Source organism: Anomaloglossus baeobatrachus, chromosome 9 (genome assembly GCF_048569485.1).
Source record: "Anomaloglossus baeobatrachus isolate aAnoBae1 chromosome 9, aAnoBae1.hap1, whole genome shotgun sequence".
Lineage (NCBI taxonomy): Eukaryota > Metazoa > Chordata > Amphibia > Anura > Aromobatidae > Anomaloglossus > Anomaloglossus baeobatrachus.
This window is the reverse complement of record NC_134361.1, coordinates 119,116,926-119,129,798: the sequence shown is the minus strand read 5'-3', so window position 1 is coordinate 119,129,798 and position 12,873 is coordinate 119,116,926.

Genomic DNA, 12,873 nt, shown 5'->3' with positions numbered 1-12,873 from the left:
CTACCTGGACACTTCAAGGCCATGTGCCCTCAGCGTCCCAAGGCCCCGGCTCCGTCCCCGTCCCAAGGGCCGCCCAAGGTGTATTGTGTGGGTGGGGGTGGTGGTAGGTCCCTGGACAGCTTCCAACCTGTCACCGTCGGCCGGTCTGTGACCATAGGACTGCGAGACAGTGCCTCGGAGGTGACTCTGGTGCGGCCTGAGATGGTGTCCCCCCAAGACTTGATCCCTGGAAAAACCCTCGCTGTCTCCGGGATTGGAGGCATTGACCCGGCGCTGCCTGTTGCTGACATTTATGTGGACTGGGGCGCAGGGCGAGGGGTGAGGGAGGTGGGGGTAACTGATCGGATCCCCGCAAACGTGCTACTTGGGACAGATTTGGGGCAGATAACCTCCCAGTTTGGGCCCCAACCAAGGGCTGAACCTTCAGCCAGTACTGACGTGCCTCCGGACAATGTTAATGTGTTATCTATGAATGATGTAAGGGAGGAGGGAGTGAACTCTGATATTTCTGCTTGCATAGACACCATAGACACACACTCAGCTGCAGCTGTGACAGGGGAGGGGGTCAGAGAAAGGTGTGACAATGCCTCTACAAGTAACCAGCCAGTGAGCTGGGATCTGTTGCCCTCTGCAGGGATAAGCAGAGAGCAGGGTGCTGCAGGGGGAGGACCAGTGTGTGGGGTGGGGGCTACCACAGCCAATGTGGGGTCCCCATAGATTTCACAGCGGGGTTCTGTTGCTGCAGGAGGGGAACAGGCAGGTGAGATTGGGGCCGGTCCAGGAGCGGAAGTGCTCCCAGGTAAGATCTCGGTGCATGGTTCCCCCACAACCGGGGTGTCAGGAAGCCAGGTAGGTCTGCCTGAACCGGCGACTTGGTCAGGAACGGAGGAGGAGCAGGCACGACCCACGGTCGCAGCGGCTGTGGCCGCTGTCACCCGCAGTGGGAGTGCTGGAAGCCAAGGGGCCTCCCGGAGGTCCGATAGCTCTTCCCCTTCTGACCAAGTGGCAGCCGAGTCAGGCGGAGGCCAGGACACAGGTCCCGGGGTACTGACCGAAGATGTGACAGTCTCGTCGATTCTGGCCACATCTAGTCAGGGGTTTCAGGCAGCGTTAGAAGCTGACGACAGCCTGAAAGCTCTTAAGGAGCAGGCGGCACAGCCTCCCTCGGACTCGGACCCGGAGCGAGTGGTCTGGGACCAAGGACGGCTGTACCGGGCCACGGTCCAGCAGGGTTCACCGGAGGCGTGGCCCAGGGACCGACAGTTAGTGGTACCCTATCCGTTCCGGACGGAGTTGTTGCGGATCGCACATGAGATTCCGATGGCCGGACACCTAGGGATCGCTAAGACCAAGGCCAGGTTAAACCAGCATTTCTACTGGCCAAAAATGGGGGCCGATGTGGCTGCCTACTGCCGTTCGTGTGAAACCTGTCAGAGAGTGGGGAAGGCGGGGCCACACCCCAAAGCCCCACTGGTATCTCTGCCAATCATCGATGAGCCTTTCAGGAGGGTGGCTGTGGATCTGGTCGGCCCGCTGGCCATCCCCAGCAGCTCCGGGAAACGCTTCATACTGACGGTAGTGGACTATGCCACCCGGTACCCAGAAGCAGTGGCCTTGTCGTCCATTCGGGCTGACAAGGTGGCCACCGCATTGCTGGGGATTTTCTCCCGAGTGGGTTTTCCCCAGGAAATGCTCACTGACCGGGGGACCCAATTCATGTCCCAGCTGATGGAGGCCCTCTGTAAGCAAGTCCAGGTGCGACATCTGGTGGCCAGCCCGTACCATCCACAGACTAATGGCCTGTGCGAGCGGTTTAATGGCACCTTAAAGCAGATGCTTAAGATGTTGGTCGACTCCCATGGGCGTGACTGGGAGCGGTATCTCCCACACCTGTTATTTGCTTACCGGGAGGTTCCACAGGCCTCAACAGGATTCTCACCGTTTGAGCTCCTGTACGGGCGACGTGTGCGGGGCCCCCTGGCTCTGGTGAAAGAGGCTTGGGAAGGGGATTTGGCCACCCCTGGAGTGTCGGTTATCGAGTATGTCATGCGCTTCCGGGACAAAATGCAGGCCTTGACGCAACTGGTACACGACAATATGGCTCAAGCCCAGGCCGATCAGAAGCGTTGGTACGACCAGAACGCTTGTGAGAGGACCTACCAAGTGGGTCAAAAGGTGTGGGTACTGGTCCCCGTACCACAGGACAAGCTTCAGGCAGCCTGGGAAGGCCCATACCTCGTGTACCAGCAGCTCAACCCTGTGACGTACCTGGTCACCCTGGACCCTGCCCGTGGAAGGCGGAAGCCCTTCCATGTGAACATGATGAAGGCACATCATGAGCGGGAGGCATGTGCGCTCCCCGTGTGCAACCTGCCCGAGGAGGGAGAAGCGGAAACCCTCTTGGATATGCTAGCCCAGGTTAGGGCAGGCGGATCCATTGAGGATGTGGAGGTTGGCCACCAGCTCTTGGAGGACCAACGGTCCCAGCTGTGGGCCACCCTACACCCCTTCCGGGGGTTGTTTACCAACCAGCCCGGAAGGACTGACTTGGCTGTCCATCACGTGGACACTGGGGATCATCCCCCGATCCGGCGTTCAGCATATCGGGTCTCCCTGGAGGTGCAGCAACACATGCGCCAGGAGATGGACGAGATGCTGAAGCTGGGGGTGATCCAGGCATCCAACAGCGCTTGGGCCTCGCCTGTAGTCCTCGTCCCTAAGAAGGACAGAACCACTCGGTTCTGCGTGGACTACAGGGGGCTCAATGCTGTCACGGTCGCCGATGCGTACCCAATGCCACGCATCGATGACCTGCTCGATCAGTTGGCCGGGGCTCAGTACCTGACCATCATGGACCTGAGCCGGGGATATTGGCAGATCCCCCTGACTCGCAAGGCCAGGGAACGCTCTGCCTTTATTACCCCATTTGGACTGTACGAGTCCACGGTGATGCCATTCGGGATGAGGAATGCCCCTGCCACTTTCCAGCGGATGGTCAACACCCTGCTCAAGGGACTTGAAGGGTACGCGGCCGCGTACCTGGATGACATTGCCGTCTTCAGTCCCACCTGGGAAGATCACCTAGAGCATCTAGCACAGGTGCTCAGGCGGGTCCACCGGGCAGGTTTGACCATCAAGCCGGGCAAGTGTCAGCTGGCCATGAGCGAGGTCCAGTACCTCGGTCACCGGGTAGGCGGGGGAACACTGAAGCCCGAGCCTGAGAAAGTGGAGGCCATCGCATCCTGGCCCACCCCCAGGACCAAGAAGCAGGTGATGTCCTTCTTGGGGACCGCTGGGTACTATAGGAGGTTTGTTCCATGCTATAGTAGCCTGGCAAAGCCCCTGACGGACCTCACCAAGAAGAAGCTGCCCTCTGCAGTCGATTGGACAATGGACTGCGAGACAGCCTTCCGGGCCCTAAAGGACGCCCTGTCCAGCCCGCCCGTGCTACAGGCAGCCGACTTCACGCGGCCGTTTGTAGTACAGACCGACGCCAGTGACTTCGGCCTCGGTGCGGTGCTCAGCCAGGTGGACTCTGCGAGCCAAGAGCACCCAGTCTTGTACCTGAGCAGGAAGCTGTTACCGAGGGAAGTGGCCTATTCCACAATGGAGAAGGAGTGCCTGGCCATAGTGTGGGCCCTGCAGCGTCTGCAACCCTATCTATACGGGCGCCACTTCATCGTGGAGACGGACCACAACCCCCTCAGCTGGTTGCACACCGTCTCTGGGACGAATGGGCGACTGTTGCGATGGAGCCTTGCGCTCCAGCAATACAACTTCACCATTCGCCACAAAAGGGGCCGTGACCACGGTAACGCAGACGGGCTGTCCCGACAAGGAGAGGTCGCGGACGGGCGCACGGGGGAACACCGGAGTGTGCTGCCCCCTAGCGCCCTCAAAAGGGGGGAGGTGTGAGGTAAATCCGGAGATATGACGATAAATCATGATATTCAAGTATGTCAGGAAGCCCTCTCCTGGTGTCACCCCCCCTTTCCTTCACACAACTGGTTTAGCAACAAATCCCATGGCCATCTCCTGTGATATGGAGATGAGGTGGTGTGGGAACAATGGACACAGGATGACTCCCTGCCGTCACCCTGTAACAAGAGTTGTATCTCATTAGCAAGGCTATGGAACTAGCTAGACAGAACGACTCCAGTAAAAAATGGTTCATATCTCGCAAGCCATATTTCCGATAAATATGGCAACCATAAAAATGGTGTCTCCGCATGCGGACGATGCCGGCACACCCTTTTTATGGGAGCAGGACATGGGGAAATGCCCCAGGCGTGATATCAGCCAATGGGGAACTGGCAGACAGGTCATGAGTCCCCTCGTTCTGTAGCTAAATTCATAACTGTCACAATGAGAGCATTGGCGTCCGCCTACGACGCTCCCAGGCAAAGTTATGGCCCATATTCCATGTTGTGGATTGTCCATAACTCAAGCCAGGGGTGGAGCAGTGCTCCCTCTGAGGTCACTAAGGTAGGAGGGGACCTGGATTTGTCCAGGTTGATAACCCTACTTCGGCCATTTTCCAGTGTTCTTTCGCTGGGGGTCACGTGCAGGAAACATCTGTGGGAGTTCCTAGAAACCTGGTCTACAGCGCCCCCCTGTGGCCAGACGCACAAGGTAACTGATTGAATTGCATACCTGTTTGTAAACCATGCTTTATCTGTAACTGTACTCTGACATATGTATATTCTGTAGATTCCCTATTGTATATATTGTAGTTTCTAGTGTGCTTTAGGCTGATTAAATTATATAATTAATCTTGGGCTGTTCTGTTATCTCGATCTTGAATCCCACGTCTGTGTGTTCGGCTAATAGTTACCGTGAAGCGGTTGGTGGCAGCGAGTTGTGCCAAGGATTATTGTGGGGAGGCCAGTGAGATTCGGGGAGATTTTATATATTCCGCCCGCGGAGGTCGGGGGAATATATACCCTACTCTCACCGGGGACCCTTCAATAATCGGCATAAGTAGTATAGCGGCCTCCTTGCTTATTGTCGGGCAATTCCATAATTGGCCTGACTATAAGAGGGGCGCTAGAGAGCGCGTCACGTGCTCTGTCTGTCGGTCGGGAGGTATAAAGGAGGGGTGACCCCCACTTGTTACCCCCCGATTGTGACGTACTGGTAGCCAGCGCGGGGGATTTCTGAGTGACCCCCCCGGTGGTTTGTGACATACACCAACATTTCATTCATAACTTTACTATTATTATTGTTTATTATTATTGTGCCATTTATACCATAGCATGTTAGGTGTAAGGGTGTTTATTACAATTAAAAATAAAAAAAACAAAAAACAACAAAACCCCTTCAATAAGCATGATCATTGATACATGGCACATCCTGGTACAGTTGGAGTGCGGATCTTGCCCTTGAGCTCAGTCTAGAAGGAATGATGTGTATAGGCAGTCATGCAGTGATATAGTGGAAAGGGTTACTGCTCGTCTACCAAAAAGTAAAAAAAATATATATGATGGCTGGATAACATGGCATTATGGATTCGACTCCTGAGTGTTTCTAGGTATGCTAAATTACCAGGTTTCTATTTAAAGGGAACCTGTCATCAGAAATTTACCTGTAAACCTAAAAGTTTCCCCCTCTGCAGCTCCTGGGCTGCATTCTAGCAATGTTCCTATAGTTTTTGTGGCCCCTTTTATACCAAAATAAATACTTTATAAACTTGTACCTTTTTGTATGCAAATTTTGAAAATTATCCATGGGGGCGGGCTGCCTGGTGTCGGTTACTGTCCTCCTGCCGATTTATGCCACCCCCGAACGCTGAATTTCAAACCTCAGGACGCCGCCCCTGGGCGCCCGTGGTCCCGCGCATGCGCTGTGCGACTGTAGCGGTGCCGTGCACTGTGTGCACGTCTGACCGCTGGTGACGCTTTGCGCGGGCACGAGGTTATGGGCGGCGCTGTGAGTGTCATCAGCAAGTGCCGCCCATAACCTCGTGACCGCACTTTCCCCTTTGCCTCCTGCGTTCTGCGCAAGCGTCTCCTCGTAACCTGTGGTGGCCTGATCCGCTCCTCCCATCTATTTCCTGCTGCAGGGCAGGATGGGAAGAAGGTGACGTCGGATCATTTGGCCAGCTCTTGCGCAGAACGCAGGAGGCAAAGGGGAGAGCACGGCCACGGTATTATGGGCGGGCACTTGTGATGCATTCACAGCGCCGCCCATAATATCGTGCCTGCGACCACGTCACCAGCAGTCCTCGCGTGCACGGGACCTCGGGCGCTGTGGGCGGCGTCCTGATCTATGAAATGAAGCAATGGGGGATGGCGTAAACCAGAAGGAGGGACAGTAACCGACACCACACGGCCCGCCCACATGGAGAATTTACAAGAATTGCAGACAAAAAGGTACAAGTTTATAAAGTGTTTAATTTGGTTTAAAAGGGGGCACAAAAAGTACAGGAACCTTGTTAGAATGCAGCCCAGGAGCTGCAGAGGGGGAATCTGTTAGGTTTAAAGCTAAATTTCTGATGACAGGTTCCCTCTAAGACACATAAGGATTTTTGTATTTGCTCGCCTTGTGTCTGCATTTCTGGGGTTTGCCCACATGCATTGTTTGTCCCCCCCATCCCCGGTTACACCGCCTGCATGGGTCTTTTTCTGTCATGAACAGCACTCTGATGCCCCCCTCCCACAATGTCAGGTGAATTATGTAGTTATTAACAATCAATTATTAGATGTCATGGCTGCTTTCACTACTTGGTCATCTTATTTAGAAATTTCAGTGAGCATTTTGTGTTCTTTAACGTCGGAATTGCTGATAATTCATTTCTGTATATACAGATATGTCCAATTTCAATGCATGTCAGGTTTCATCAGCTTTAACAACGGCACTTCCGATAATGTCTTGTGTACATATATAACCAATTTTAAACATCGCAAGGGTTCTCGTTAACATAATCATATCGATAGTTACATTTTCAGCCTGTGTGTGTATATAACAGTTTTCTACTTATCTTAAAGGTTTTACTTTGGTAACATACGCATCCCCTTTTTGGTCATTTTAAAGACGGACATTAATTTAACACGTTTTTCCTTTGGGTTGTTTTAATTTCTGTTATTTTGAGCCATTTTAGTTGTTTCCTGAAATGGGTCATTTAGTATGTGACAGGTATTGTCCCATCATACACAACTTTGATGATTTAATTCTTGTCAAATTTATTAAACGCTATTTGTTCATTAATGCTCTGTCCAGCGTCACCTATTCAGTTTCGCACTCTGTTTTTGTATTGTTTGTTCAGATGATAATTCTTCCAACGGGTTAAATTTTCCCTCGTTGGTTGTTGCTTCCAACAACAGGTTTTGGCTGTGATGGCTTGTATAGCTCAATGGTAAGTGTGCGGGTTACAGACAGAACTTTGGGTCCTGGTCCCACCAGTGGATAGTTGACATTCCCCTTAATAACGGTATAGCATGTTAGAGTGAGATGACTTGACAATTTGAGAGCTTCTTTTATCCTACAGTCATGGCCAAAAGTTTTGAGAATGACACCAAAATTATATTTTCACATGATCTGTTGCCCTCTGGTTTTTAATTGTGTTTGATGTTTATATCACATACAGAAATATAATTGCAATCATATTATGAGTACCAAAAGGTTATATTGACAGTTAGAATGAGTTAATGCAGCAAGTCAATATTTGCAGTGTTGACCCTTCTTCTTCAGGACCTCTGCAATTCTCCCTGGCATGCTCTCAATCAACTTCTGGATCAAATCCTGACTGATAGCTGTCCATTCTTGCATAAGCAATGCTTGCATTTTGCCAGAATTTGTTGGTTTTTGTTTGTCCACCCGTCTCTTGATGATTGCCCACAAGTTCTCAATGGGATTAAGATCTGGGGAGTTTCCTGGCTATGGACCCAAAATCTCTATGTTTTGTGCCATGAGCCATTTAGTGATCACCTTTGCTTTATGGCAAGGTGCTCCATCATGCTGGAAAAGGCATTGTTGGGCACCAAACTGCTCTTGGACAGTTGGGAGAACTTGCTCTTGGAGGACATTGTAGTACCATTCTTTATTCATGGCTGTGTTTTTAGGCAAGACTGTGAGTGAGCCGATTCCCTTGGCTGAGAAGCAACCCCACACATGAATCGTTTCAGGATGCTTGACAGTTGGCATGAGACAAGACTGGTAGTAGTGCTCACCTCTTCTTCTCCTAATAAGCTGTTTTCCAGATGTCCCAAACAATCGAAAAGGGGATTCATCTGAGAAAATGACTTTACCCCAGTCCTCAGCAGTCCACTCCCTGTACCTTTTGCAGAATATCAGTTGGTCCCTGATGTTTTTTCTGGAGAGAAGTGGCTTTTTTGCTGCCCTCCTTGAAACCAGGCCTTGCTCAAAGAGTTTCCGCCTCACAGTGCGTGCAGAAGCACTCACACCAGCCTGCTGCCATTGCTGAGCTAGCTCGACACTGCTGGTAGTCCGATCCCACAGCTGAAACAGTTTTAAGATACGGTCCTGGCGTTTGCTGGTCCTTCTTGGGCACCCTGGAGCCTTTTTGGCAACAATGGAAGCTCTCTCCTTGAAGTTCTTGATAATGCGATAGATTGTTGACTGAGGTGCAATCTTTGTAGCTGCGATACTCTTCCCTGTTAGGCCATTTTTGTGCAGAGCAATGATGGCTGCACGTGTTTCTTTAGAGATAACCATGGTTAACTGAAGAGAAACAATGATACCAAGCACCAGCCTCCTTTTAAAGTGTCCAGTGGTGTCATTCTTACTTAAAGGGAACCTGTCATCAGAAATTTGGCTTTCAACCTAAAAGTTTCCCCCTCTGCAGCTCGTGGGCTGCATTCTAGCAAGGTTTCTATACTTTTTGTGCCCACTTTTAAACCAAAATAAATACTTTATAAAACTGTACCTTTTGGTTTGAAAATCTTGTAAATCGTCCATGGGGGCGGGCCGTGTGGCGTCCGTTGCTGTATCTTACGCCATCCCCCATGCTCCAAATCATCCCTCATAACGCCGCCCACTGCGCCCGAGGTCCCGTGCATGCCGGGACACCTAGTGACGTGGTCTCAGGCATGAGAGTATGGGCGGCGCTGTGATTGCATTGCAAGTGCTCGCCCATACTCTCGTTCCCGCCCTTTCCCCACTGCCTCCAGCGTTCTCCGCCGGCCCGACGTCACCTCCTTCCCATCGTACCCTGCAGCAGGAAATAGATGGGAGGAGCGGAGCAGGCCACTACAGGAGAAGCGGAGAGGATCTGAGCAACGTACAGAGGGGAGAGCGTGCCCACGAGAGTATGGGCGCGCACTTGCGATGCAATCACAGCGCCGCCCATACTCTCGAGCGTGCGACCACGTCACCAGGTGTCCCGGCGTGCACGGGACCTCGGGCGCAGTGGGCGGCGTTATGAGGGATGATTTGGAGCATGGGGGACGGCGTAAGATACAGCAATGGACGCCACACGGCCCGCCCCCATGGACGATTTACAAGATTTTCAAACCGAAAGGTACAGTTTTATAAAGTATTTATTTTGGTTTAAAAGGGGGCAGAAAAAGTATAGAAACCTTGCTAGAATGCAGCCCACGAGCTGCAGAGGGGGAAACTTTTAGGTTGAAAGCCACATTTCTGATGACAGGTTCCCTTTAATCATGACTGATTGATCGCCAGCCCTGTCCTCATCAACACCCACACCTGTGTTAATGGAACAATCACTAAAACAATGTTAGCTGCTCCTTTTAAGGCAGGAATGCAATGATGTTGAAATGTGTTTTGGGGGTTAAAGTTCATTTTCTTAGCCAATATTGACTTTGCAAGTAATTGCTGTTAAGCTGATCACTCTTTATGACATTCTGGAGTATATGCAAATTGACATTAGAAAAACCTAAGCAGTAGACTTTGTAAAATTAATATTTGTAATATTCTCAAAACTTTTGGCCATGACTGTATACTTGCCTTGTTCAGCTCCCAGGTTCGACTATCAGGAATTTATCTTTTTATACTGTTGGTTCTGTGGGTTTTAAGTGGTCTCCAGTGTCCTAGGGGTTGGTAAATTCATCTTTCCTTGCTGTGTTGTTTCCCATTGATACCACACTTTGGATTGACGCTTTTTTGCTTTGACTCTTTTGCTTTTGGGCCGCTAGCATCAGCATTGTGATTCTTAAACTATTTGTCATCGCTAACATAAGCATTGTTACTCTTAAACCATTTGTCATAGTATCCTCATCCTCACCCCTCGGTAATAAAGTTATGTCTATTGTTCCTTAGGGCTTTGGTTTCAACATTTGGTTATGGGCCCGGTACATTTTAGTTGGTGAAATATCATTGCTGACACTTTCTCGTTTTCATTATGTTCTGAGAGTTTCACCCCAATGCCTGAGTGTCCATTTCCATCCCTCATGTGGGAAGTGTTGAATACAGACGATAACACTGGTGAGGTTTTTTGGTGTCTGTGCAACATGGTAAGCTCACAGTAAAACATGGTGAGAGTGGTATGTGTGGGCGATCACTATTTCTTCATACATTCGCTATTAAATGTTTGTTTCTAGAAATGAACTGACCTGATAAATATATTTATATAAAAGAAAAACAAAACAAAAAATATATATATATACTTTTTGCTTATGTCAAATCAAAATTTCTAAGTAAAGGAAATATGAGTTAGCAATTGTTTTATTTATTTTACACCAGTCTATATTGGTATCCAGGCTTTTTGCATCATATATTCAGGTAGGTGCTCACTTGTTGAAGATGTGTTTTTGGCACCATTGCACTGGTTCCTGCATACTTGGGGACATGTATCATAATTGGTGCCATTACTTGCCAATCCTGAAATTCAACGTATTTATAGTTGCCGTGCTGAGTTTTTTCTTCATGTATATTAGACCGGTTTTATTGCGTTTGTAACAATTTTCTTTATTACAGATGGTGTCAAACATGTGGTATCGTTTTTGGCCATTCAATTATCTTGGGCGGCCAAGAGAATGGAGAACCATGCACGTGGAAGAGGATTTGGGTTTTCAGGGTTTGGATGTTCCCTGAAAGGCATCAAGGACCAATAGTTGGGATCTCCTGGGTGCCTCTTTACCTCTTATTTTGTTTTTCCATCCTGCTGGGAATGACCTCTGCCTCTTCCGTTTAACGCAGTTTTCCACTATGATGTGTTCCATGGTTTCTTTTGGTTTAGTCAGAGGTCATTCTTCGTGTGTATGACATGACGGCTATTTAGGGATCATGGAGTCCACTTCATGTTGGAGTGTCACGTTTTATTTGCTTTGCAGCATACTTTTCACAGCTTCTGTTTCCCGATAGTATACTTACTGGAAATTAGAGCTGATTTATTTCTTTTGTATCTAGTGTTCCTTATTTTATGGGTGGGGGTCGGAGCGCAGTTTGCTACTTTGCTCCTCCTTGGTGGTCAATTTAACAGCGTTGATGGTTTTTTGTACAACAGCTACCTGTGCTGGGAGTCCAGTGGCGGCATAACGCTTTGTACTGGTTTACTGTGGTTTTATCTTAATATTTTATGCTGTGACCGACCACCATCCACTAAAAGATATATATATATCTGAGTGTGGTTTTTCATTACATGGGACGATTAGTTTTGGGTTTGTTGGGGTCTCAGCAGTTAAGTGTGTGAGTGTGTGTGTGTTTACACGGGTGGGGCTTGGCCCAGGGTTGTTCAGACACAAGGCCTATGTGCCGCCGCCCCCGCGACAGCCGGATCCGCAGTGGCTCGAGGGGTCTCCGGATCCGAGGCTGGGTCGCGCAGCTATCTCGGAAATAAAAAGGGGGAAATGTGTTTTGGGTGGTGAATGGGATAATGTTCGTGACGCCACCCACGGTGTGTGGTAATTTGAGAGACCACCGCTGCTGTTGGGGAGCCCGGTGACGATGTTGAAGCAGCAGGATATTTAACCCCTCCGTGGGTAGGGGGTTTGATGTCCCGGGGTCCGGTGATGGGATGGAGTGGGGAACCCATCGGGGGTGAAGGGATATCGGGTACTCACACAGCCCAAAGTCACTGACGCTGACACCAGGTAAACCAAACTCTTGAATGCTCTGTTTCTCTTGGTTGAGCACGCTGGGTCCGTGCCCCTTTGGTGTTACTGGTTGGTCTGAAGCCTTGTCCCTTGGCACTGTATGTAACTTGGTGGATCCCTTTCACCTAAGACTACTCGGGTCCCGCTCACCTGCGTGGCAAGCAAGGTGAGCCTGCTCTCAGGGTTCACGCTTGGGATTTTCTGGACGATTTTGGGAAGACCTATCCCCCTCGTTGTGCTAGTAGCCCAATTCTGGAGCGGGTGGGGAATGGTTCCTGAAGACTCTGTTCCCGTCGGGTGAATTACTGGGCTGCGTGAAGCTACTTCCCAGCCTAGGGTTCGCGTACCCCGTCATGCCCTGGCACCTGCCCGGTTGTAGCACAAGGCAGCCGGCCTGTTCTCTGTAGCAGCACCGCACCCCCTGTCACTACCCCCTGCGACCGGGGTTCCAACTCCTTCTGGCCAGGCCAACGTCTGGCACTTGGGACGGGTACAGGAGCCCAGCTCCACAGCGTGACTTGCACTGTCACCGCTGTCTCACTGCTCAACTCTACTCAACTCCTGACATCTCTGCCCTCCCTCTTCCATCCCCCCATCTGAGTGGCCCTATTCCCCTCAGGCTGCCCAATGGGTGGTTGGTGGGTGTGGTGCAGAGTGTGCCTCAGGATTTGTGTACACCTGTTGGTAGCAACACCAAATTGACAGGACCATAACCAAGGAGGAGCGGGTACCATGCAGAAGGGCAGATTGCACGGCACCCTAGTGACGACCTGATAGGCCAGGGCGTCACACCTACACATGGTCCTGTTAGTGTACATCCCTGCGATTTTCGGGTATACATGGCCAAAGAAGTGCAGAAAGT